This window comes from Ictidomys tridecemlineatus, chromosome 6 (assembly GCF_052094955.1).
Source record: "Ictidomys tridecemlineatus isolate mIctTri1 chromosome 6, mIctTri1.hap1, whole genome shotgun sequence".
NCBI classification, from domain to species: domain Eukaryota; kingdom Metazoa; phylum Chordata; class Mammalia; order Rodentia; family Sciuridae; genus Ictidomys; species Ictidomys tridecemlineatus.
Genome location: NC_135482.1, coordinates 31,603,385 through 31,629,251, shown reverse-complemented (window position 1 = coordinate 31,629,251; position 25,867 = coordinate 31,603,385). Strand labels below are relative to the sequence as shown.

General features: G+C 32.7%; 1 protein-coding gene across 10 annotated transcripts in view; it reads right to left on the bottom strand.

The window, feature by feature from the left end:
* Positions 1–25,867, bottom strand: part of Mgat4c (MGAT4 family member C) — a 786,744-nt gene that overhangs the window by 66,121 nt on the left and 694,756 nt on the right. For all 10 annotated transcript variants that reach the window (XM_040280229.2, XM_078053048.1, XM_078053046.1 and 7 more), the window contains one exon: positions 19,010–19,059. The gene's annotated coding sequence lies outside the window, so the exon portion shown is untranslated. The remainder of the gene's footprint in view (positions 1–19,009; positions 19,060–25,867) is intronic.

Below are 25,867 nucleotides of genomic sequence, written 5' to 3'. Positions count from 1 at the left end.
AGCTATTTAATTTTCCCTGCATTTACAAGCAAGTGTATCAAGTCAAGGAAGTATCACACACATTCTTCTAAAATTGTTCCATCGACTACTGTCTCTAAATGATAATTGCACCTTTCACATTTCTTTGCTACACTACTTTTCAAAATCTTCTTTAAACATATCTGACCATGTCACTCCCAAGCCTGAGACATTCCATAATTCCACCTGCTGGTAGCACAAATGTCAAAATTTGTGCATGTCATTACAAGCTCCTGTCACCTTGTCTTTCCCAAGTACTTGACAGCACTCCACACCCAACATCATTCTGAGTAAAATGTCTGCTGACATACTCCAAACTCTTCATCTTAGCAGCTCAAGTGATGCTCCTACTATGAAACATTGCCAGATTTGATCCTTTTGTATTAGAATTGATCAATATTTGGGGGCAAGATTCCAGAATGCAACTTGTAATATGTCCATCATATCACCTTTAACACTCTCTGGCTCTTATTTCTTTATAACATTCTTTTATTCTTTAAAAAAAAATTTAATTGTAAATGGAACTTTCATTTTATTTATTTATATGCGGTGCTGAGGATCGAAACCAGGGCCTTACACATGCCAGACAAGTGCTCTACCCACTAAGCCACAACTCCCTCCACATTCTTTTATTCTTGATAAACTTTGGCCCCATTGAGTTAGCATTATGTTAGCATTATGGATACTTCAGAGACATTTCCCAGCACTTTTCAATAGATTTTCAGTGGTTGGATTTCACACATGAAAACACAGACAAAAGCATTCTTTAATCAAGACTTGAGAAATCTTTAGTAGAATTTCTAAAAAAATGTTTCAAACTATAAGATGCTATTTTGCTCTTCTGTTTGCTATATTGTATGGAAAAGTGTGGGTGAAATATTGATCCTAGTGCCTGGAGATTCTGGAGGTTGGGTAGTGGATCATTCTACTAACAAAAACCTTTCAAGAAGGAAATAAGAGGAGAAAATGTACTGTAACAACAACATCAATAAAGGCCTACAATCACTTATTACTGTTCTCATTTATCTATATTTTCACTTTACATGTAATTGTGAGATTTTTTTCATTATTTTATCTTTCAAATTGAAGTTGAAAATTGAAATTGAAAGCACAATATCTTCAAATTTCTAACAATTATGTGCAGTGTTTAACTATGTGACTCATATGATTAACATTTGCAAAATACTTTAAAAGATAATCAATTAATGACAAGAAGTAGTGTAATGGCCTGATACTATTAAAATGAATAATGATGTTCATGTCAAAATCAGATGACTTTCAGCATCAAACATAACTGATATAGAGTTCTCAGTATGTGCCAGGCTTTATATGCTATCTGATGTAATCATCTAATTCTCATAGCAAACATGCTACAGGATTCATTGTCATCATTGATATTTTGCACACATGGAAATAAGGCTATTGAGATTAAAAGATTAAAGATATACAAATTGCAAATGAGGTAGAGTTTGAACCCACACAGTTGATTTTAGAGCCCACACTTTTAGAGATTAATCTTCTATCTTTGAACTTGGGATGAAATTATTAGTAAATTAGTCCCCAAATACAGAGATATAGGGGAAATCTATAGGTAAAAAATTTTAAAATCCACAATGTGTTAGGAATAGAGCAACCATTTAACATGTGAATAAAATGTTTAAAACCAAATTATGTAAATGGAGAAATATTTTAAAAATAAAGTATATTATTTACAGAAGATTGTCTCTTCTTTTAACTGGGATAATTATGATTCTATAATAAGTTTTAAATCCAGTTGAACCAATTGGAAAAAAATCAGAATTCTAGTAGTAATTTGTGGTTTTTCCTTTCCAAAAAATTTTTGAAACACTGTTGAAACCAGTTTGAACAGTTCCAAAGCTTTAGTACATTATCTTGTTCTACATGAATAGATACTCCTTTAAATGAAGTCATCTCTGCAGTATGGTACAATCACTTCCAACTTACTTCCAACTTTTTTTTTGGATCATTCCAACATTTATTTTTATGACACTTGTAAAAATTAGGTAAAGAATCACAATTTGGTCTCTTTGGTTATCTATGGATTTGAATTTTTAAAAAATTTTTTATTTGTTTTAATTAGTTACACATGATAATCACAATGACCTTGACATATCATACATTTGAATCAGATGGGATATAATTTCTCACTTTTCTGAGTGCACAGGTTGCACAATCACACTAGTCATGCAGTCACATGTATACACACAGTAATAATAATGTCTATTTCATTCTACTATCCTTCCTTTCCCCCCATCCTCTCCCCTCCCCTCCCATCACTTCTTTCTACCCAATCTAAGGTGACACTATTCTTTTTTTTTTTCCTCACATCTTCATACCTGTATTTTGTATAACGATGAAGGTCTCTTTCCCCCTTTCATGGAATTCTCCTTCTCCCTCCTTTTCCCTCCCACCTCTCTTCCCTATCTAGAGGTAATCTTCTTCCCATGCTCTTCCTCCCTACCCCATTTTGAGTCACCCCCCCTTATATCAGAGAAGACATTCAGCATTTGGCATTTTTTTGGGGGGGATTGGCTAACTTCACTTAGCGTAATCTGTTCCAATGCCATCCATTTCCCTGCAAATCCCATGATCTTGTTATTTTTCAGTGTTGAGTAATATTCCATTGTGTATAAATGCCACATTTTTAAAATCCATTCATCCATTGAAGGGCATCTAGGTTGGCTCTACAATCTAGCTATTGTGAATTGTGCTGCTATAAACATTGATGTGGCTGTGTCCCTGTAGTATGCTGTTTTTAGGTCCTTTGGGTATAGAGTGAGAATAGGAATAGGTGGATCAAATGGTGGTTCCACTCCCAGCTTTCCAACAAATCTCCATACTGCTTTACAAATTGGCTGCACCAATTTGCAGTCCCACCAGCAATGTATGAGTGTACCTTTTTTCCCCGCATCCTCACCAGCACTTGTTGTTGTTTGACTTCATAATGGCTGCCATTCATACACAATATCCTCAATAAAATAAAATACTTGGGAATAAACTTAACAAAAGAGGTGAAAGATCTATAAAATGAAAACTATAGAAGATGGAAAGATATACCTTGCTCAAGGATAGGCAGAATTAATATTATTAAAATGGTCATATTACCAAAAGCACTTTACAGATTCAATGCGATTCCTATCAAAATCCCAATGGCATTCCTCACAGAAATAGAAAAAGCAATTATGAAATTCATCTGGAAAAATAAGAGATCCAGAATAGCTAAAGCAATTCTAAGCAGGAAGAGTAAAACAGGTGGTATTGCTATACCAGATCTTAAACCATACTACAGAGCAATGGTAACAAAAACAGCATGGTACTGGCACCAAAACAGGCTGGTGGACCAGTGGTACAGAATAAAGGACATAGAGACTAACCCACAAAATTATGACTACCTTATATTAGACAATGGGGCTAAAATGGAGAAAGGATAGCATCTTCAACAAATGGTGCCGGGAAAACTGGAAATCCATATGCAACAAAATGAAATTGAATCCCTATCTCTCACCATGAACAAAAGTTAACTCAAAATGGATCAAGGATCTAGGAATAAAACCAGAGACTCTGTGTCTAATAGAAGAAAAGGTTGGCCCTAATTTCCATCATGTGGGGTTAGTGCCCAATTTCCTTAATAAGACACCTATAGCACAAGAATTAAAACCAAGAATCAACAAATGGGATGAATTCAAACTAAAAAGTTTTTTTTCTCAGCAAGAGAAATAATATGTGAGGTGAATATGGAGCCTACATCCTGGGAACAAATTTTTACCCCTCACACACCAGATAGAGCTCTAATCTCTATGGTATACAAAGAACTCAAAAGCTAAACACCAAAAAAACCAAATAACCCAATCAACAAATGGGCCAAGGACCTGAACAGACACTTCTCAGAAGAGGATATACAATCAATCAACAAATACACGAAAAAATGCTCATCATCTCTAGCAATCAGAGAAATGCACATTAAAACTACTCTAAGATACCATCTCACTCCAGTAAGAATGGCAGCCTTTATGAGGTCAAACAACAAGTACTTTCAACTTTTATAATTTGATTTGAGGATGTTCATTGTTATTTATATAAAGGTCTCAAAATGTAAGATAATATCACACAATATATTCTACTTATTTTCAATACAGCCAACTTTAAGTATTAGAAGTGATTTTTGAAATCATAGTATTTGTATTCAGATAAGATTATGTGCAGAGTTCAAATAATTTAGCTTTTGTTTATGTATTTCCCTAATTCATGATGTTTTTATTTTCTTCCTTATTTGTTAATTTATTTGTCACATCTTTGTGTCTATGTTACTGAATATGTCATGGATAAAAATTTAAGTATATTATTTTCCCCCAAGAAGCTTTGGAGAATCTTTTCAATTCTAATTAAATGTCAATTCGTAGTAATTATGTTTAGCAGAGAAAATTAGACAGGAAGGGCTATTAATACTATCCCTACCCCAGAGAAACTATAAACCTAACATATTATTCAAACAACACAAGGTTGCCAGTTGCATCTGTCTGACAGATGATGTGGTGAAATAACAGTAAAAGTGGGAACATAAAGGGAACTTATTTAAAAATAATATTGTTGAAAGTTAGTCACAGAGATACAGATAGAATATTCTGCAAAATATACGTTTATTATTTTCCACAACAAATCACATGAATATAGGTATGCACAAGCATTCAGATGGTGGTTGGACATAAATATACATAAACCAAATAGAATTATATATCATATGCAAGCCCTTGTTAAAAAGCAATTTTCAAAGAACATCAACTCTAGCTGGATTCATAGACTTCTGTAACTCAGTATGTTCTAAACCAGGTTCACATTATGACCATCTTCTCCATTATACTATGAGTATTCCTCATTCTGTTGTCTCAGTTTGGCTGATGGCAATAACACAGTGTCTCTATCCTGTGGAAGTTAGAAATCTTGACATCAGTCTTAATTTCCTCTGTTGCTCTTGCTTATGGCACCCACTGTCTGACAATGCAGTGTGTCAGTTCTATTTCAGGTATATCTGTGACAGTTTTCTTTTACTCTTTACTCTTTTGTTACCTTCCTATCACACCCAGGCACCTTTACCCTTTCTTGAGAGCAAGTTTTTAGGAGTAAGAGCTATATCTTTTTATTATTATTATTATTCACTGTAGTATCTCCACTTCCTAGAAGGGTTCTTGCCATATGAACAGGCTTCAACAAATGTTTGCTAAGTGAACACATTAACACTATTTACAAAACAATGTAAAAATAACAGCTAATACATTACATTTGGAGTCTCACTATTTGCCAAACAGAGTCAAGTGCTCTGTAAAATTTCCACAATGAATTCCTCAATCACTTCTAGAGCACATTGGTACAAAAACTTGAGTATACTCAGAAGCCCATGTTCCTGACGAATACTTCTCAGAACTTGCTCATCTTTGCCATCATTGTTGTGGCAGTTTAAATTAATTGCCATGTTCCAACTCTCATTCCTTTAGTCCATTCTGCGTGCTTTAATTAGCACTTTCTTTGTAAAGATCACATTTACTTTTTTTTTTCATCTATGAAATGTGACAATTATAGCTTGTCTTAGGTATCAGGTGTGTTACAACTTGGTTCTTGCCTATATTTTCAGTCTAGTTTGCAGGGATTCCATTTTAGAAATTAATCTTATAGCTAGGAGGACCAACTCACTTTCTGAATTATGCCACTCACTTCTGTTGTATGCCCTTTTTTGGACTGTTTTTCATGCCTGCAATTTTATTCCTCCTTGATTTTTAATTAACTCTTATTCTTAGTTAAAGACTCAATTCTAAATATCATCTTTTCTGCATCATTTGTAGAAAGAGAATGCAGATGTCAGGTATCTCTGAGTTTGCATCTTGAATTTTCTACTTAATGTGATTTTAGAAATGGTCTCATTCTTCAGTTTCTTAATATTAAAGTTGGACATTAATACCTGACTTTGAAGGTTATTTCTTTGATTAAATGAGATAAAGTAATCAGAACTTGGTTGACACAATATATGTGTATCAGTTAAGTTCCTTATCCTGATATCAGCTGAAGAGAACTTTCCAATTCAGATTTTTATTTCAGAATTTATAGAAATTATGCTTCTTATTTTACAGTACTGGAGATTGAACCCAGGGGTGCTTAACCAATGATCAACATCCCCAGTCCTTCTTCTATTTTTTATTTTAAGACAGGGTCTCACTAAATTGCTTAAGGCCTTACTTAAGTTGTTAAGGTTGGCTTTGAACTTGTGGTTGTCCTTCCTCAGCTTCCACAGTCGCTGGGATTACACAGTTATGTGTGTTGGCGCCTGGAAAAATTATGTGTCTTTTAAAATTAAAAATCTAATCATGTGCTGAACAACTGGACTGCCAATAAGTAATTGTTGAATAGATAGGTAAATTCTAAATTATAATCATGCATAATAAGAGTACACTATACTTTCTTAGCCCTAATCTCTATCACTGGTCACAAAGAGTTAAATGATTGTGCTTACATAAACTTTCAACTTCTATTACCTCAATTCCTATACTATTTGTTCTTGACCAGAGTCAATAAATTAAATAAAATGAATCAATGGATTTGAGAAGTTTTCCAGTCCCATTAGATTGTGCCGTAGTTTAAGGCAAATTTGTATGTGAGTATGAGGTTAAAAAAAAAAAAAGTTGATAATTGAGTCTTGGGAAAGAAAGTCAGTGTATAGCCAGGTCCACTGTGGGACTGGATATGATTTCACTGATAAGAACAGCTATAATGGAAATGTTGGAGATATACTGCTGATTTTAGAATGTTTTGTAAATAGCCCATTCCAAGAAACACAAACTGCTTTTAAAATAGTTGGACAGGCATGTATTGTAAAAGCCAGCAGAGTAAAATCTTCTAATAGTGTAAAAATACATACTTACACTTCAATTTGTGCCAATTACAATTCTGTCCCTTCAAAAGTTTCAGGATTCTGGATCCCAAAGGAAAAGGAGTTGGTAAAACTTTCTTAAATAATTCTTTAAAAATATAAATTAATTTATCATTTTCTTTAAATTAATTTTCTTTGGCCAGAAGGGAATGGCTTGTCTAATTTAATATGTTTGTCTGTGATTGTAGTGATGACACCTTATTTACACCTAATCAGGAACTTTGTAGGCTAGATGTATTGCAATTAGACTCTTGCCCTACATTTTCTATTTATTTATTGATGAATGTGTCTAGCTTTTATTAACATTAAAAAGAACTGTGACAGTATAGTGATTATAGAACAGAGAGTGTCTAGAGTTTAATTTTAATTGCATATAACTCTATTTGGATAGACAGTATAGAAAAACAGCCATTTAATGTTAATCACCAGACTTCTTAATTACAAAGAACAATGGACTCGGGCAAATGTTTGTTGTTCCTATTAAGAAGAACACATTGAAAATAAAGTAAAAAATCCATCAACTCAATTTTTTCCTATGTTGGAATATTGTGTCACATGTCAACTTGTAAAGGAAGGAAAATAAGTCATGTGCCATTTCACAGAAAAGACAAAGAAGGATCAGAAATTTAACTAATTTTCCCGAGTTCATACACATGCTAAATAACAACATAAATACAATTTTTATTTAGGTTGATACATCTTAAATTCTCATGTGAACTGGTGCAATGAAAAATTGTGAGAAATCTGTGTAGAATGATTCTGAAGTTGAAATAAGTTTGATTATGGAATAAAAATGTGAGAGTGTATGCCAGAGTAAATGATCTTTACTATCCATACTGTCTTCATACTAGTGAGAGTGACTACATTTTTTATTTTGATATATCTTCACACTAATGAATATGAATTTCTTTACAGATTTTACTATATATTATAAAGCATATTAAATGAAAAATGTTCACCATATCAAAGACCAATAATGAAAAACAGTGAAGAATCGAGCACTTGTTAAGAAATCTGTTAGGTGCAAAGAATTGGTTGGCATTTTTAAAAGCAGGTTATGTACTGGAGGTACAGCTCAGTGGCAGAGCACTTTCCTGCCTTGTACAGGTCCCTGTGATCAATACCAAGCATCATTAAGGAAAAAATAAAAATAAATGAGTTAAGAGAGACAAGAATTCAAATTGATTTGATGCAATAATATTTATGCAATGTATCCTAGTAGGATCAGTTATATTATAATATAGAGGAAAATGTTTATCCCTTCACTCAGTGGCTCAAACATAACTTACTGTTTAGTAAATTATTTTTTAAAATGACCTAAAATCAAACTGAAAATTGAAAGTTTCATAACTTTCAGTGACATCCATTTGAAAAGATGTAAAATTGCCCTTAGAGCATAAGGTCATAGTGTTTCATGCAGCCATTAAATTTAGTCACCAACAAAAGCCTAACACATGTACAATGAAACCTGGGAGTAGTGACTTTCTGCCTTAATTAAGAGTAATATTCTATCTCAAATTGAATTCATCATAGTCAATGCTTCTTCCCACCTTATAAGTGATTGTGTTTTTCCTGTTGAGTACCAAATATAATCAATTTGACTTTCAATATCTTGTATGCACTGCAAAAGTATCACCATTTCATTCAATGTAAATAAGTGCTCACTTATAGGAATAATACCTAGAGGAAATGGCACAGATTTACATCTACTTCATTCAGAGGGTCACATACAAAGTGAAGTGGTTCACAAAATAACTTGCTTGAAAGTTTATAAAAATTCCTGTTTCTATCACTGTCCCATTCATTCTCATTTTGCTAAACTTTAATTAATGATATTTATTTGAATCAGTTTGCTTAAGCTGTTTCTATATCTTAATGCACAACAACAAAAGAAAGCACAGATTTGTAGATGGAGGGGTAATAAAGAATAGTTTATGAATCTGTTTAAGCATATTAACATCAATAACACAGCAGTACCACAACTGAAAAATGACCTCAAAAATGGAATTTTATGTTCATATAACATAGGTTTTATAAACATATCCATTTGGAGACCTGGAAGGGAATTTAGATTCTAATGAAATTGGCTTGTGAAAAACTCTGTGAAAAAGGAAGAATATTAGAAAAATATCTGGATCTCATTTTTAGCTTTAAAATTGGAAATTTAGAAATAACAGTCTTTCACACTCACATTGTTATAATTGGCTGGATGTAAATAATAAGTTAATTCCATTTATATGAAAAAGATTCTTGTTTGCTGCAATATTCAATATTTCTTGAAATTTGAATACTATACCAGTCAGTTTTTTTTTTTTTACATAATCTGTATGACTCCACATGCAACATCTGATCCAGAGAAAAGAGAGCCCAAGCTATAAAATTTTTGGTATTTCTGTTTTTCATAATTTTATTTGAGATTGTAAAAGATGCAGTATAGGTCCTTTAAACACTTTCTATCATGAAAGAAAATAGAAACAAAACAAAACAAAAACCAATGGGTCTCATATATAGTCTCTTAGCTTAAAGTCATTCCATCCTTACTTATCAAACATCCAAATGTTTATTTTGATAATCTGAGAACAGCATTCCAATACCTGTATTTATCTGCTTATAATGGGAATATATGTTCAAAGTTTGCTATATACATCTACTCTCTGTGAAAGCGAATTTTGGATGGCATGATAGTGAATAGTGATAGTGATAGTGAATGATTTTCCAATTATGAACATATACGTATTTTTAACTTATGTAGTGTTCACATTTCTTTTTACAAATTAAGAAATGAGCAAAGTTGTCATCAGTTTCAAGGTCTCATACATGTATTTAACATAAGGCTTTCTCTGAGGATCTGCTTATAACTGAAGCTCTGACTATAAATGAACATTTATAATATAGAGTCAAAACTACTGAATTTAAATAATGGCTCCATTACTTCTAAATAGACTCTTGCAGATTTCTATCACATATACATCAGAGTTTAAATCAATTAAAAGCAAGGGAAAGAAAAAAATATCTTGTGTTTTTGTTGGAAATCTAAGATGATATGATAGGTTGACCAGTGAAATGTTCTATATTGTTCATGCTTCTATGTGCACACAATTTTTATATGACTTCATAACTTAGCACATCAAGAGGTGGAGTCTGGTACCTGGCATGGTGGCTCATACTCATAATCCCAGTGACTTCAGATTGAAGCAGGAGGATTGTAGTTCAAAGTTAGCCTCAGCAATTTAGCAAGGCCCTAAGCAACTCAGAGAGACCCTGTCCCATATCTCTAAATAAGACATTAAATAAGGGCTGGAGATATGACTAGTGGTCAAATGCCCCTAGGTTCCATCCTCAATACCAAAAAAAAAAAAAAAAAAATGTGGGGGTAGTCTGTTTCCCACACATAAATTTGGTTTGACTTTTTAATATGTAAGATTTAAACTCAACAGTCCTTTTGAATTTTAATTGTCCCTCCTGGAAATTTCCCTTTCTGTGATGGGAATGGATCCATGCTAGGCTACTGTAAGTACAGAGATTATATAGAGAGAGGCACTAATCATCTTAACAGAGGCCAGCCGAGAGCAGCCATACTCTAGAATAACTCAACAGCTGATCAAATGAGCTCAGTCAAGCCCAGTCCAGAATGATCTATTCCATCTGTAGACTCAAGAAGGAAAATGGCATTTTAAGCCATTGAGTCAGCAGTTACCAAACTGAACTTTGGGGTCTCCTGGAGATCTCTAAAAAATTTTCTGCACAAGTGCAATTCAAAAACATTTTCAGAATGATATTAAGACATTATTTGTTTTTTAATTCTCATTTTGAAAAGAGTGCATAGTAGACTTTTCAAAAGAATATATTATGTTTGATATTCGAAGAGTGAATACAGAATTAGATATGAAACATTTGAAATCGATATTAGCAAAATGCATACCAATGCTCTTTCTTATTAAATTTTATTATTTTCAAAAATATATACTATTTATGTTTCAAGTAAAGAGTTTTTGTTATTGTTAAAGGAAATGACAAGTACTTAACAATTTCTATTTCAGTTTCTAATAGAGTAAGTATTAATCATAAAATCTACATAAGCAAAACTCTTTGGAGTTCTTATATTTTTTTAAGAATGTAAAAGACCATGAGGGAACAAAAGTTGAAAACTGCTACACTTTTTCTTTATGCAGCATATCTTCATTCTGAGAATAATAGAAATTGTTCCTAAAGAAAAATAAGCATGTTTTGCTTTGTTCTTTATGACATAATTTATCTAGCATGCTCTGAAGATCATAGCCTTTAAATCCATAGACCATGAACATACTTTTCATTTCTTAAGCAATGTTGAGTCATTTTCCGACTTATTATTTTATAAGTAAAAATGAGGCTTATTTCATTTCTACTACACAGAAAGAAACACTGATTAATATTCATTTATTTAATCTGTAAGCAAATATTGTCAATTTTACACCAAAGCATTGTTTCTATAGAACATAAAAACAAAGGACTTTAAGATACAGAGTGTCCTTTCAAAGGTTTTCCAAATTTAGTATGAGGTTGAAGATTGATGAATCCCACTGTGGTTGTGGTAATGATGTACTTGGAAAGATTAACTTTCTCATAAATGTTATCATACCCAGATCAAAAGTGGATATTTTGAGCTGAGAATGACTTACTACACTAATTTATGTAAAGAAATGAAATGAAAGATGAGAGGATAACTTCTAAATTCCTGATGAGTCCATACATATCAGGAATGACAGGCACTATGGGATAACATATCTGCTGTAATGAAAGCCTTACCTAACAGTTAAAAATTTTCACGGCTGATATCCTGAGCTTCATTGCACAGCAAGTTACCAAAGTACTTCATATGAAACTGACTAATTCAACTTTATTTAGACAAACTAGTTTCTTCTAATTAGTATGATACTAGTAAATCTTTGGCTTAACTGGCTAGCTGGAGTAGTGGAAATGAGGAAGAAGGAAATGTAAGTACAGAATCTTACCCACCATTACAGCAAAAGAAAAAATGAAACCCACACACTACAAATATTTGGGAAGATAAAGATTATTATGAATTCTAATTGTTATTGGGCATTGCTGGTTAAAAATAAAATTTAAAAATAGATTATGAAAGTGGGTTCAATACTCACATTTTCAAATTTTACAAATTCAATATTTTGTCATGATATTTTTACATTTTTTCTTTGAAAATTTTTAAAAAAGAAAATAGCATGTGAAGCATTTTAAAGTTTAAAAAACGTTTTTCTAGTAAAGAACATAGTAAATGAACATAGTAAATAGTAAATGAACTATTTTGTAAAAATGAATCATGCTGATTTAAATCAGTGTAAAAGTGTCAACATCCAAATTTACTTAATAGAAATATTTGAAATGTTTATGCCAGGAGATGCCCGTAAGAGCTGTTTTATGTATGCCTCTTCCACACTGATAAAGATAAGAACAGGCTTGTGATTGTTCTATCCAATTCTAGCTCTCCTTTTCAACAACCGATGGGAAAGTTCTTAGACAAACTTGAATGGGTGGTTTATAATTCTCCATTTAGTTAAACAGTATGTATTAATGGTAATTATAAGAACCTCAAAGGGAAAAAAATTAATATGGTGTCTTTGAAGAATATAAAACACTGAAAAAGAGACAGAGATTATGCCTTTCTACTTTCTTCAAAGGCCGACTCAAGCAAAGATCATCCCCATTTTCTTACAAATATTAATAGTTAGGTACAATTAATGTGATAAAGCTTTGGGGAACAGAAAGAAGTCATAGAAGCAAACCAGAATTATGGGAGGAAAAGATTGGAGACTTTTAGCAGTTTACTTATTGAAGTTGAGTCAAAAAAGTAAAAAGAAGAAATATATATCATTATTTATACTATCTGCAAAATGTGAAAACATCAAGCGTTATAATCTTTATAAGCCAAAAATCCTTGGTTTTCTGCTTTAAGCTAGTGTATTGGATCTGTATAGCCAAAACTATGTAGATATTTTCCAGATGGAAAAAAAAATTAAATAAAATTAGTTATACATATGCATGTATGTACCTTATAAGATTTTTTGATAAAGCATAAAAAAAAAAGAAAGAAATCTGCAACACCTAAGACCAAAGTAAAGCAGGAGACGTAATAAGCAAGTAAACATCAAATTCAGCATTCAGCATGAGAATTTCCACAAAGTTACGGAACAGTTGAGCTTCCATTTTGAATATTTCATGAGGAACAGAATGCTAGATAAACTTATGTTCCTCTCATAGTGGAAAGTACTATAGAAGACAGTCTTCATGTAGCTTGCTTAAAATAAGAATAAACCTTATGTAGAGAAAGATCTAAAGAAAATATACACATTTTTTTCCTAGTGGTGTAAGAAGAAAACAAAAGCAAAGAGAAATTAAGAGTTTGTGAAAATAAATCTTATTACAGAAAATAAAGCTCTTATTACAGATATGAGATCTGATTAAATTCATGTTATTTGATCAAAAACGTAGAGCAAGCATTTAATTTAAATATTGGGTTGATATTGATAGTCCTTCTGGGTGACTGGTAAAAGGGATAACTTAAAGAGTAGAACTTCAAATCCACATATGTGAAATCATAACTAAAACAATCAACTAACAACAATAGCAAAAAAATCACAATAAGGGATAAAATTGATTGATTCCAAGCAGTAATAGAGATTGAAATCAAAAGCACATTTAAGATAAGCTTGCATTGAACATAAGAACAAGAAAAGACTACTGAATTTTGAAAAACTCAAATGCAAATTTTTAACACATTCACACACAAAAAATAAAGATTAAAAGTATAAAGAGATTAAGTTAAAATAAGTCACAAATGCTGATCAAATAAGTGAACTGGTTATAGATCAAAAAACTGAAAAACAATAGAATGTCATGAAAGAATTATTAAGAGGCATGAAAGATAAAAGAACATTCAGAGGCCACATTGCAGTGGATAATGAGCAAAGAGTTCCAGAATTCATGAAAAACATCTATACTCTGATGCAGGATACTCCAAAATGGGATACATAAAAACAGAGACATTTCTTAACTAGTTTTAGAACACAAAAGACCATAAAAAAGGATAGAATTTTGTTATTGCCAATATTATGGATGAATCTATAGATCAAAATTTTAAATGAAATAAGCCAGGCAAAGAAACACAAATGGCATATTATTTCTGTTTATGTGGAGTCTGAAAATCACAGATCAAGAGAAGTTTCTTAAGTATTAAAAGCAGTCAAATATTAAAAATCCCAGCAGTTCAGGAGGCTTAAGAAGGAGGATTGCCAGAGACTCTGTGTCTGATAGAAGAAAAAGTTGGCTCCGATCTACATATTGTGGGGTCGGGCTCCAAATTCCTTATTAGGACACCCATAGCACAAGAGTTAATAACAAGAATCAATAAATGGGACTTACTTAAACTAAAAAGTTTTTTCTCAGCAAGAGAAACAATAAGAGAGGTAAATAGGGAGCCTACATCCTGGGAACAAATTTTTACTCCTCACACTTCAGATAGAGCCCTAATATCCAGAGTATACAAAGAGCTCAAAAAATTAAACAATAAGATAACAAATAACCCAATCAACAAATGGGCCAAGGACCTGAACAGACACTTCTCAGAGGAGGATATACAATCAATCAACAAGTACTTGAAAAAATGCTCACCATCTCTAGCAGTCAGAGAAATGCAAATCAAAACCACCCTAAGATACCATCTCACTCCAGTAAGATTGGCAGCCACTATGAAGTCAAACAACAACAAGTGCTGGCGAGGATGTGGAGAAAAGGGTACACTTGTACATTGCTGGTGGGACTACAAATTGGTGCGGCCAATTTGGAAAGCAGTATGGAGATTCCTGGGAAAGCTGGGAATGGAACCACCATTTGACCCTGCTATTGCCCTTCTCAGACTATTCCCTGAAGACCTTAAAAGAGCATGCTACAGGGATACTGCCACATGGATGTTCATAGCAGCACAATTCACAATAGCTAGACTGTGGAACCAACCCAGATGTCCTTCAATAGATGAATGGATAAAAAAAATGTGGCATTTATACACTATGGAATATTACGCAGCATTTAAAAACGACAAAATCATGGAATTTGCAGGGAAATGGATGGCACTAGAGCAGATTATGCTTAGTGAAGCTAGCCAATCCCTAAAAAACAAATACCAAATGTCTTCTTTGATATAATGAGAACAACTATGAACAGAGCAGGGGGGAAGAGCAGGAAGAAAAGATTAACATTAAACAGAGACATGAGATGGGAGGGAAAGGGAGAGAAAAGGGAAATTGCATGGAAATGAAGGGAGACCCTCATTGCTATACAAAATTACATATAAGAGGTTGTGAGGGGAATGGGAAAATCAACAAGGAGAGAAATGAATTACAGTAGATGGGGTAGAGAGAGAAGATGTGAGGGAAGGGGAGGGGGGATAGTAGGGGATAGGAAAGGTAGCAGAATACAACAATTACTAATAGGGCATTATGTAAAATTGTGGATGTGTAACTGACGAGATTCTGCAATCTGCATTTGGGGTAAAATTGGGAGTTCATAACCCTCTTCAATCTATTGTATGAAATACAATATGTCAAGAGCTTTGTAATGTTGTGAACAATCAATAAAAAAAAAAAAAAGAAGGAGGATTGCAAGTTGAAAGCCAACCTCAGCAATAGAGAGGCCCTAAGTAATTTAGTAAAACCCTATATCAAAATAAAAAATAAAAGGGCTGGGGGTGTGGTGGAGTGGTTAAGTTCCCCTGGATTAAATTTTCACTACAATAAATAAAAAAACAAAACTTTCAAACTTTAAACTCACTTTATGAAGCTAGACTCATCCTGATCCCAAAACCAGACAAAGACACATCAAAGAAAGAAAAATTCAGCCTAATACCCTGCTAGAAATAGATGCAAGAAGTCTTAATAAAATACTGGCAAATTGCATACAAAAGTATGTTAAAAAATAGTGCACCAAGAGCAATTGGAGTTCATTCCAGGGATGCAAGGTTGGCTGAACATAGGGAAATCAATACATGTGCCTCAACACATCCCTAGAATTAAAGTCAGGAATCACATGATTAAATAGATACAGAAAAACAATTTGACAAAAGGCAGCATGAATTCATCCTTGAAACACTAGAAAAACTAGGGATAATAGGAATAATGCCAATGAAATGATTCTATATTTAGTAGACTCAAAAAATTCTACCAGAAAGCTTCTAGAATTCATAAATAAATTCAGCAAAGTAGCAGGATATAAAATCAACACCCATAAATTAATTACATGTCTATATACTAGTGATGAATCAGCTGAAAGAGAAATTAGGAAAACCACTGCATTCACTGTAGCCTTAAAAAACAAACAAAACAAAACAAAACAAAACCCTTGAGAATCAATCTAACAAAAGAAAGACCTCTGCAATGAAAACTACAGAACACTTAAAATAAAATTGAAGAAGATGTTAGAGGGTGAAAAGATCTCCCATGTTTGTAGATAGGCAGAATTAATATTGTCAAAATGGCAATACCAGCAAAAGTACTATACATATTGAATGCAATTCTCATTAAAATTTCAGTGATGTTCTTCATAGAAATGGAAAAAGCAGTCATGAAATTTATTTTGAAAAACATGAGTCCTAGAATAGTCAAATCAATCCTTAGTGAGAAAAGTGAAATAGGAGGCATCATAATACTTAAATCATACTGTAGGGATTTAGTAACAAAAACTGCATGGTATTGGTACCAAAACAGACATGAAGATTAATGGTACATAATAGAAGACAGAGACAAAACCATATATGTACAGTTATCTCATACTAGACAAAGGAGCCATAAACATACTTTGGAGAGAAGATGGAACTGGAGACTATACTGCTAAGTGAAATAAGCCAATCCCCCCAAACCATACTTTTTGGTGCTAGGAAAACTGGAAATCTATATGTAGCAAAATGAAATTAAACCCCTATCTCTCAGCCTGAACAAAATTCAACTCAAATTGGATCAAGGACTGGGCATTAGAACAGAGAACCTACACCTAATAGAAGAAATTGTAGGCCCAATTCTCCATCATGTCAGCTTAGGAATTAACTTCCTCAATAAGACATCAAAAGCCCAAGAAGTAAAATCAAGAATCAACAAATGGCATGAAATAAAATTAAAAAGTATCTTCACAGCAAAGGAAACAATCAAGAATGTGAAGAGAGAGCCTAGAGAATAGAAGACAATCTTTGTCACCTGTACTTCAGATAGAACATTAATCTCCAGGATATACAAAACACTCAAAAAACTTAACACCAAAACAAACAAAGAAAAAAAAAACAACAAATAACCAATAAATGGGTGAAGAAACTTAACAGGCACTCCACAGAAGGAGAAATATAACTGGTCAACAAATATTTAAAACGATATTCAACATTTTTAGCAATTAGAGAAATACAAACAAAAACTTCACTGAGATTTCATCTCACTCCAATCAGAATGGCAATTATCAAAAATACAAGCAACAATAAATTTTGGTAAACATGGGGGAAATGGTACACTCATACATTCCTGGTTGGACTGAAAATTGGTGCAACCACAATGGAAAACAGTATGGAGATTCCTCAGAAAACTTGGAAGAGACCCACCATTCAACTCAGCTTCATTTGAGGAATATGTACTACTGGGTATATACCCCAAAGATTTAAAGTCAGCAAACTACAGTTCTGTAGCCACATCAATGTTTCTAGCAGCTCAATTCATGAGAGCTAAGCAATGGAACTATAACCTAGGAACTCGAACTCTTCCACAGATGAATGGATTAAAGACAATGTGATATTGATACACACACACACACACACACACACACACACACACACAATGGTATGTTTCTCAGCCAAAAAGAAAAATGAAATTATGCATTTGCTATTAAATGGATGAAATTAGAGATTATCATGCTAAGTAAAATAAGCCAGCCTTCCAAAACCAAAGGCTAAATATTCTCTTTGATATGTGAGTGCTAACACACATTAAAGAGTGGGCATGAATAGAATTTTATGGATTACAGAAAGGGCTGGGAAGGGATGGGGGACGGCATGGGAATAGGAGATACAATAGAATGAATCATACATAATTTTCCTATGTTCACATATGAATACAGAACCAGTGAAACTTCACCTTGTGTACAACCACAAAAATGGGGTCCTAATTAGAATGTTATACTCCGTGTATGTATAATATATCAAAATATACTCTACTGTCATGTTTATGTATAAAAAGCAAATTAAAAAGCAAAGCAGCTATTAAATAGACCTTTTATAGGAAGCCAGAAAAAAAAGGAATAAAATCTTTAATGGTACAAGAAAAATTATGAGTTAGACTTATGGTCCATGAAATTTCTTTTTTTCAAGAGTAAGAGAAGTACAAATATTCTCACCGAAAAACTAAAAAATGCTCACAAAAGATAATTCTAAAGAACATACTTCTATGAGATATATCAGGTGGAAGTTCTGATAAAAAGAAAATGGGGAAAAAACTGGTAAATATATGAGTCAAAATAATATAACTAACATTATACAATAAGAATAATTTCTAACTCTTGGAATAATGAAGAAGACAGAGCAAAATATACATATAACATCAACACCAGAGTCTGGGGTACTCATGAGAATTAAATCAGTCTAATGTGCTTGCATTTTAGAAAAAAATATTAAAGATAGTAACATGTATGTATATTTCGACATGCATAAATTGCACACACCCTCTGGGAGATACTTTAATTGTGTTAGTTAAATCAGAATATTTCATTTTTGTCCTATGATCTTATTTATGTTTAATAAAAATAACAAGTTGTATCCTTTGTATTTGGAAATATCCAAGAAACATCCTCTAGAACTTATTGTAAAAATAGTACTGTTCAACAAAAACTATCACAAATGTTAAAACTAATGAGAAAATACTCTCAATTTAGGCTTTGATGGAGCTACTCGAAGACAATTTTATTTATGGAATATTTTTGATAGTGCATAAAACTTGTAGCTTCTCAGAAGGATACCACTGTGACACAAAATCTTACCTTAAGAAAGAAGCTGTCATAATCTGTCCTGTACAGAAACTGTTGATTATCTAGAAAAAGAGGAAGAACAATATTACAAAAGCATCCTATTGTTTCATTATTTATAAATGAAAAATGAACAATATTTTATATAAATTGCTGTTTCCTGTGTAATTGTATTATATGCACACTTTTATTATATTTTTCTAAATGGAAAGAAGAATATAGAATAAACAATTCAACAGTTCATTTGTACAGTACAGAACATTTCTTTGTATCAAGTTAAATTATGTACTAAAAGTAGTCAAATATTTGGATTATGTATTATGTAATAATATAAATATATTTAATATATTAATATTGATCTATCATACTTAGTATACATACTATAAATTAGTATTACCATTATTTTGTCTATTATAGTATATATTTTATAATATATTTTATAATATTCCACATAAGCACAGGATTATTTGCCCTAAAAAACAACTTCAGTCCATATTACTGAACTATACTTCACCTAAAAAGTACATAGGCTAGTTTGCTACACATTTATCCATGTTATTGATTTTTCCATCATATATAAAGGCTTACAACATTCAAGAGATTGTTCCTGCTACAATATTATAAATTCATTGCCTGGAACACAGTTTGCTATCGAATGTCTGCCAGAGTATGTTAACAAGGGTATTCAGAAGAAAATTGTGCAACTATAATATAGTGGATATGTAAAGAAAATTCTCCAAAGATAACATGCCTTTAAAGTCATGCACATTTTCCTTAAGCAAAGGTAGCTTAAGGAATGAATATGTTATTATTTTGCATTACTTTTACCCTGTATACTTAAAAGAACTAGTTATATTTCAAAAATTCAGTGCTACTCTGGGCTATTTAGGTGCCTCTGAGAAGGACCAATAATGTTGCTTTCTGGAGTTTGATGCTATGTAACCATTTATTCCTTTAGATAAGACTCAGTTGTGAAAATTTACTCACTGTTGAGGCATAGATTTCTCCAAATATCCTGACATCTCTATCAACATTTCTCATCTCTACATTGATGTGTTGTGGTCAGCCTCTATGGACAATGCACTTTTAATAATTTACATATTTTCCTCGATTCTTTTCTTTGATAGCTTCTTCAGAGAAAGCAAGAATAGTTGCAATTAGAGATTGGCGTTTCAAAATATTAGTATAATTTTGGCATTCTCATTTTAAATAAGCATATTTTTTTTTCTGGTATTACAGCTAACTTGTTACATCTCACAACAAAGGGAACAGGACCTTCAACCAGAGCCAATCATTGGTATGGGGCAGAAAAGAGTCAGAATTTAGAGGGGCAAACTATAAATCCAAAGAAATGTGGTCTGAAGAAAGCTATAGCAGCTGTAGATTGAATTCCAGGCAAGCATTGGTATGTGGCCACAGCCAGGTATTTGTCTTAAGAAGTTTGTGTTTTCGATCTTTGGCTAAAACACAAGATAATGGGAGGCACTAAAGATGGTTAACAGGTGATCAAGCTAGAAAACAGAATTGGTTCTGAGAATATTAAAGTATCCTCTCAGACCAGGTGAAGTCTACTAAAGGACATGTTTTCTGATTCCACTTACTAGTAAAATACATACTTCATGATACATTTTAAGAACTCTCAGTTTTACAATGATAGTTGAAAAGTTTTCTAAAAGGCTGATTAAGTAAAATGAAATCTGCTGATATCACCAAATGAAAACTTAATAGAAATAAAAATACTTGTATTCTTTAGCAAGATAAAAAACATTTTGATATAAAAAAATTTTTAACACTGTAGGTATAGAAAATCAGGAACTCTGGAGTAGTATATGTGGATTGCATTTTGCTGATAATTTTTTATACATACTGAGGGAAAATATCATGGGAGTGTACTATAGAAAAAATTATTATGAAACAAGATGTTCAATTAAGTAAAAGGTAATTAAGCAAAGACAATTTTCTCAGATTAAATTATATATTTTTGTTTTATAAGTATTTTAATATAAAATAAAATTATTGTTATAAGAATGCTTCATTAGGTAGAGAAATAGAATATGAATCAAAAAAGAATATTTACTTTTTCTAAATGTAATATTTAGCAATTTAGATGGACTTTACTATGTGATCTACAATTAAAATGGATATGATTTAATTGTTTCGGTTCATTTGGGGGTAATGGTCCCCTTTATGAAGTTTTATTATTTTAAAAAGTAGTAAAATACTTCTATTCTTTATCATCATTAAAAATAGATTGATTAAAAATTTGTTTTGACAAATAACCATATGTATTATGGATTTCAGTGTGATATGTTAAATCATGTATACAATGTATAAAGTTTAAATAAGGATAGTCAATATATTCATGGACTCAAACAGTTATCATTTTTTATATGTTGAAAACATTCCAAATTCTCTCCACTCTTTTTGAAATATACAGTTAAATGTTCCCAAGTGTATTTACCCTACGGCACTACAGAACATTAGACAGGTTAAATAAAATATTAAAATGTGTTGTATTTGAAGATGTTTAAAATTATTCTTTCTACTTAAATGTACCCTGTACCTTTAGCCATTCTCTCTCCATTACCATCCCTTCCCAATCTCTGATAAAAATTATTTTAATTGCAACATTTAGGACATTAACTTTTTGAACTTCCATATGTAAGTGTAAACATACTAAATTTCTGTGCCTGGCTTCTTTAACTCACGGTGTTGTATAGTTCTACAGAGTTACTGCAAATGAGAGAAGTATATTAATTTTTATGGCTCAACAGTATTCTACTGTGTATATATAGCATACTTTCTTTAAGAATTAATGCAACAAAAGAAATCTAGGTTGATTCCATATCTTGGCTCTTGTAAATATGCTGCAGAGAACATGGAAATGCAGATGTCTCTTCAACATTCTGATTTCCTTTCCTTTGAATAAACACCCAGTAATGGGTTTGCCAAATAATATTGTAGTTCTGTTTTTTCTTTTCCTACCCCTGTGTCAGGAGCAGCAAATAAATTATGGTTCTTGAGCTGTCCAGAGACAGAGGCAATATCTCTCTAGGGAACTCTCAGTGTGAAAGTATCAATTTGAGACTGCTCAGCAGCTGTGGTGATGCCCTGTTCAAAGAGAAATTCTGTGCCAGCCATGGACTTATCAGTTCTTTCCCTTGGGTTCAAACCCCAGGTACCCAGGGGTAGAGAATTATGAATACAAGCTGATAGTCGTAATTGGGCTTTTTATACCCTCAATTTGGGTTTTGTTTATCTTGAAGAAACTTTCTCATAATAAATCCTTTTGATGTTTAAACCTATATAATAAACATGCCAAGCTGGCTTGTGGTAAATATTTCCCTATCAAGGTTTAGGGATCCACCAGGCCTCGACTTTTTCTCTATTTGTGTATCTGTTTGTCTTTTCTCTATCCCCTCAATGCCTGGTCTGGGAACCTGAATTAACAGCCAGGACACAGCATTTCTCCCTAGCTCCCTTCTTTTCTTTTCTTCTGGCACCTTCATTGTGTTTTCCCTAATGGCTGAAGTAAGTTATATTCACACCAACAGTGTATTTCCCTGTCACTGTAGTCTCAACAGAATTTTGTCTTTTTTTTTTTATACTAGTCATTCTAATTGGGTGAAATGATATCTCACTCTGCTTTTGATTTTCATTTCCCTCATATTTTAGTCAGATTTTTCATTGTTGTGACCAAAATACTTGAGAAGAAGCACATAGAAGAGGAAAAGTTTATTTAGGTTCAAAGTTTCAGAAATATCGATTTATAGATGCCCTACTTTATTGCACTGGGTTAGAGATGATACAAAATATGGCAAAGGGGTATAGCAGAGAAAAGCAGATTGGGACCTGGCAACAAGTAAGCAGAGAGAACTCCACTAAGCACAGACAAAATATAAACCCCAAAGGCCTGCCCTCCTGACCTACTTCCTCCAGCCACACCCTATCTGCCTATAGTTCTTTCCCATTTAATCCATATTAGTGGATTACTGCACTGTTTGGGTTAATGCCCTTATAACCTAATCATTTCATTTCTAAACTTTCTTGCATTGTTGCCTACATGAGCTTTTGGGAGACATCTCATATCTAAACCAAAATACCCTAATGATTAGTGATGTTTAGCATTTTTTTACTTTGCTGGTGCATTGTGTGTCTTCTTTTGAAAAATGTCTATTAAAATCATTTGCCCACTTTTAATTTTATTATTTGTTCTTTGTTTTTGAGTTTATTGAGTTTCTTATATATTCTGAAAATTAAGACCTTGCCAAATAAGTAGTTTTTAAAGTAATTTTTCCCATCATGTAGGTTGTCTCTTTACTCTGCTATTTCATTTGCTGTGCAGAAAAGTTTTAGTTTGATGCAATTCTGTTTGACAATACTTCTGCTAGCTGTCTGTGCTTCTGGATCATAACTCCATAAATATCTTTGCAGAGAGCAAAGATCTGAAGCATTTCTCTTATGTTTTCTTCTATTAGTTTCATGTAAGTTATTTTTAAACACATTTTCAGTTTATTTTAAAATTTAGTTTAATTTTAATTTTGTATGTGATAAAGTGGTGTCTAGTTTTATTCTTTTGTGTGTGTATGTGTGTGAGTATATATATGTGTGTGTGTGTGTGTGTGTGTATGTGAGATATATATATATGTGTGTGTGTGTGTTAGTATTATATCATATATATATATATAATATAATATATATATATATATATATATGATTTTAATTACTGATTCAATTTTGTCTCACATTATTGGTCTACTTATGTTTTCTATTTCTTCATGATTAAATCTTAGTAGGTTACACGTGCCCAAGACTTTATCCATTTCTTCTTGGTTTTCTAATTTGTTGACAAATAATTGTTCATAGTAGTCTCTAATGACCATTTGTATTTTTGTGGCATCAGTTGTCATGTGGTGATAAATTTTCACAATTCTTTATTATCTGAGAAAAATCTCATTTTTATTTATTTCTGAAGAATAACTTTTGTGATTATAATGTTCTTACTTGGCAGATTTTTTATCTTTCTTTCAGCACTCTGTACATATGAGTCCATTCTTACCTTGCCTGAAATATTTCTGTGGAGAAATCCTAATAAGGATTTCTTTTTTTTTTTTTAAGAGAGAGTGAGAGAGAAGAGAGAGAGAGAGAGAGAGAATTTTTAATATTTATTTTTTAGTTCTCGGCGGACACAACATCTTTGTTGGTATGTGGTGCTGAGGATCGAACCCGGGCCGCACGCATGCCAGACGAGCGCGCTACCGCTTGAGCCACATCTCCAGCCCCTAATAAGGATTTCTTGTGACAAGAGAATTCTTGCTTTGTCTTTGACTTTTGATAGTTTGATTAAAAATACACCTTGGAAAATATCTCTTTGGGTTGAGGTTAGTTGAGGTTCTTTAAGGATTATGGATGTGGATTACTAGATTTTTGAACTAATTGTCTACCATTTTGTTAAAAATACTTTCTGTGTCTTCAACCATCTCTTCTTATGGACCTCCAATAATGCAAATATTCATTCACTTAATGGTGTCCCATAGGTCATTTAAGCTTTCTTCAGTATTAGTTATTTTCTTTCATCTGTCTGAGTTAATTAAAAAGAACTTTTATAAAGTTCAAAAATTATTTTATGTTTTAATCATTGTGATTTTCAATTATATATTTTATTTCATTGAATTCTTTAGCTGTAAAGTTTCTGTTTAATTATTTTAAACATCTACCTCTTCATGGAAGCTCTCATTCAAATTATGAATTTTTTCCTGATTTCATTAAATTGTTTGTTTGTATTTGTATTCTCTTATAATTTGGAGACCTTCTTCAAGATAGTTATTAGAATTACTTTTCAGGCATTTCATAACTTTCTTTGGGTTCTGTTACTGGAGAATTGGTGTTCCTTTAGTAGTGTCATATTGTATATGCGTGATCACATGTCTCTACATGGCTATCTATATACAATGGTTACCTTTTTCAATTTTATATTTTTTTCCATAGGAAGATCCCTTTTCTTGCACATGTTTGCTAAAATGTTGGTTGGGACTGGTGTGTTAGCTTTCATGGGGTGGTCTCTGTAGTGTTGTCTCTGTGCAGTTTCTTTAGATGTAATTCTTTTCCATGTTTATGTCAGTTGTCTAGGCTGCATGTGTTTACAGCCACAATGGTGCTGTATGGCTTTCTGGGGAGAAAGATTACCGCCTGCCTTCAAACTGGACCAGCTTCAGGTGACTGTATGTGATTTAATGGCTATATGGGAGACATGGTGTGGACACGGCCATAATTGGGGTATTCATAGATTGTGCAGAGGGCTATCCAGGAGGACAGAGTTGATATTTTGGCTGTTATATATGCCATCTATGTATCATCTATGTATCTCTTTGCGGGTTCATCTATTACCTGAGGCATATGGTACCATCTGAATTTGGAAGTTATAACCTTAGATTTTTCTGCTGGACTCTGAGAAGCTGTGGTTCTGGGCTTGTAGCCACTTGTGTGAATGGGATGAAATGACAGCAGAGTATGAAGAAGAGAAATATTCTGTTGCTTCTGGGCCCAGACTGGGTTATATCTAGTAATGTGCTCAGCTCCAAGATCTTACTGAACTATACCAATTTAAGTCAGAAGGACTAAGGGATATACAACATAGGCTCCTACTCAATGGCATTACAGCCACCTGATCTCCAAGCAACTCTGCAAACTATGTTTGGGAACTTTGAGGGCTGTAGGAGTCTCCTGTGGGCGGCTATAATGCCAACAGTTTTCTTAGCCGGTCTGTAGCTTACCTGTTCTCTGTAAAGGGAAGTTTATTTTGACTCTGAGCAGATCTGGGTAGAGATGAGAGTATGTGAGAGGCAGGGTGCCTCACTCTCCTTTCTGTGGTGT